We start from the raw sequence: 3,053 nt of genomic DNA on the forward strand, positions 1-3,053 counted from the left end.
TTGAAAGATGAAACTTCTTACTTCTGCTACTCCCAAACAGCCTCGCAGCCCAGCAAAACCATACTGCAGGGAGGAAACCTTCACCATGCAAAGATGGGCACGCCACGGGAATATGTTACTCTCAAAGAACAGACTCTTTCAACCACTCTTCCTCTTGCTTACCAAAGTTCTGACACTGTTAGAAAACAACAACAACAACAAAGCGGGGTTCTCATTCACATTTTATTGAGCCCGTTATATCAGCCATTCAACGGTAGGTCCAACTCCAGCCCGAAGCCCAGAATAAGAAATGCCATCTTGAAGTTTCTGGAAGAAGGAAGGGCTTTGAAGCGGCAAGACCAGAGAACATTCATGAAGGCACTGTCGTGCAGGTACGCATCCCTGATCACAGACCAACTGCACCGTTACCTGAGTAAGTGATGCGCTCAGCTAACTTGCAGCCAGTGACGTCTGGAAAAGTAGCGCACGGTCTCTTGTTCATTAGCGCCGAGCACGTTGGTTGGAATTGGGTCTGCGAAGAAAACCATATGCAGTTAGTCTGGTTTATTCGAGTACATTAGGACAAGCCCAGTTCACGTTTACGAGGAATCACAGCAGGTCCCACCTGTCCCTGCAGACCCCAACACCACTCCTGTGCAGCATCCCGAGGAGCAGTAAGCGCAGAACAAGAAACCTTCCTTCAAAATAAGGCCCACAGCCTGCTCGAAATTTCAACAAGAGGCACAGAGCACCAGCTGAGAATAACCTCTGCTTTAACTATGCCGAGCTCCGCCGTCTCCATAAGGAGATCAGCTTCCAAATGAGCCCTAGCCCTAAAAACACACATCTTCCCTAGGGCAATGCAAGGTAAACACCAGAGCACAGGGACACCTGCTCATTCCGTTTAAGCTGATGGGGAGAAGGACAGAGGACTAGAAAGAGAAAAATAAGGCGAGAGAGGAGACAGGGGAGCCGAGAGAGAAAGACAGGTACAGGGAAAAGGCTAGAGAGATGGAGAAATCAAGAGAAATCGGGATGAGGAGCCCTGCAGAGAGATGGAGGAAGAAAAGGTACGGTCGGGGAGCAGGACAGAGGCATGGGGGGGCGGCGGGAAGGAGAAGCAGAAGGAAGGGGGGATAGAGAAAGACAGGGACAGGGAGTGGGGCATACAGGTGAAGAGTGACAAAGAAGGACAGAGAGCAGGACAAAGGGACTGAGAAATAAAGAGAGGGTCAGATTCGGACAAGGAGACCGAGAAGGGGGAAAAAAATGGCAATGGGCTGGAGCACAGAGATGGGCAGCAGAACAAAAGGAAAGAGAGACAGGGACAGGGGCAGGGAGCAGGACAAAGGGATGGAAGAGGGAAAAAAAATAGCGATGTGCTGCAGGACTGAGATGGCGGCATTAAAGAATTGACACGGGGAGCAGGCCAGAGTGACAGAGAGAGAAAAAAGGAACGGGGAGCAGGACAGCACTGGAAGAAAACAAACTGTGACGGGCAGCGGGACAGAGAGACGGCCGGGGCAGCTGCAGGGGGCGAGCGGGGCTGGGGCGGCTCTGGGAGTCGGGGAGCCCGGTGCCTGTGCCTGGGGGGGCGGCGGTCTGTCTCCGTCTCCTTCCCCGCCACAGTTCTCGGGTCACTCCCAGGGCTGCCCCGGCTGGGCCCGGCTCCAGCTGACCGGGAGCCCGTCGTACCGGGCAGTTTGGAGCCCCCCCACCATCCCCGGGCAGCCAGCGGGCAGCAGACATCCCCGCACCCGCACAAGGGCCTCGGTCACCTCACCGGTGGCCCCAGCCCTCACCTCAGCTGGGCCACTGCTGGAGCACAGACTGCACCTCCCGTCACCAACAGGGCTGCCGGGAAGCTGAGGCGGGGGGAATGACAGCTCCCGGCATGCCCCGGGACGGAACATGGTCGCCCGGCAGCCCCGTGCCCCAGGACTACAGCTCCCGGCATGCCGCGGGATGGAACATGGTCGCCCGGCAGCCCCGTGCCCCAGGACTACAGCTCCCGGCATGCCGCGGGGCACGCCTTCCTGCTGCCTGACCCTGCGGGGACACCGTCCCCCGGCTGGGCCCCGCCCCCCCGCAGGCCCCATGGCTGCCACCTCCGCGGGGCTGCCCAGGCCCTGGAGCCCTGGTGGAGCAGGGAGGAGGAGGAGGGAGGGACAGAGCGGCAGAGAGGGGTGGGGCAGGGCGGTGGGGTGCCCGGAGAGGGACGGGAGACGGACAGAGGGACAGGAGCAGGACAGAGGGACGGGAGCAGGACAGAGGGACGGGGAGAGCAGGGGGAGCTGGGCAGGGAGTGGAGAAAGGCAAACTACTGGTGAGGAGCGGGCAGAGGGATAGAGCGGGGAGGAGATGGAGGGGGAGGGGACAGGAGGGTGCAGGAATAAAAGTAGTGGTAAGCAGCAGGAGAGGGGGACAGAGAAGAAGAAGGGCAGGAAGGAGGACAGAGGGACGGACTGTCACAGGCAGGGTGAGGGAGCGGGCCAGGGGTCAGAGAGAGGGAAAAGGCACGAGGAGAGCGGAGTGAGAGAGATGGGGCAGGGAGCAGGGCAGAGGGGAGAGAGAAAGGGAGAGGCAGAGACAGAGAGCGGGACAGAGAGCAAGAGAAGGATGGGAAACAATCCAGAGAGACTGAGAAACAGAGGGATGTGGATGAGGACAAGGAGGCGGAGAAGGACAGAACAGCGATGGCCTCCAGGATGGAGACGGAGGAAGAGCAAAAGGCGATGGGGAGCAGGACGGAGGCCCAGAGGGGAGAATTCGCCAGTGAGCTCCTGCCCATCTCAGTGAGCACAGCGGTAGCTATGCCCGCAATTTTGAGGTCTGCCACAAACCTACAGGTGCCTCAGTGCGAAGCGCGGAAGGTAACCTCCGGATGCAAACCCTTCTCCTGCCCAAGCCCTTGGTAGGCAGCCAGAGGGGACGAGCCTGAGGAATTCTGCCACTAGAAGGAGTGCTGCCAGCTGGCCGGGAGGGAGGAGCGGATGTATGACCTGCCTGCGTGCTGTGTCCCCACATTGTTCCCCAGTGTCTGCGGCGCTGCTTATACACCGTAATTGTAGAGT

At 58.9% G+C, this 3,053-nt stretch overlaps 1 long non-coding RNA gene across 1 annotated transcript; it reads right to left on the minus strand.

Moving 5' to 3' along the window:
* Nucleotides 1-203: 203 nt before the first annotated feature.
* On the minus strand, nt 204-1,843 carry LOC143173287 (uncharacterized). The gene is made up of 3 exons (XR_012997517.1): nt 1,782-1,843; nt 409-511; nt 204-306 (listed from the first exon to the last, which is right to left on the minus strand). It is a non-coding gene; the product is annotated as an uncharacterized LOC143173287 (long non-coding RNA).
* Nucleotides 1,844-3,053: the final 1,210 nt, after the last annotated feature.

Source organism: Aptenodytes patagonicus, unplaced genomic scaffold (genome assembly GCF_965638725.1).
Source record: "Aptenodytes patagonicus unplaced genomic scaffold, bAptPat1.pri.cur scaffold_43, whole genome shotgun sequence".
Classification (NCBI taxonomy): Eukaryota; Metazoa; Chordata; class Aves; order Sphenisciformes; family Spheniscidae; genus Aptenodytes; species Aptenodytes patagonicus.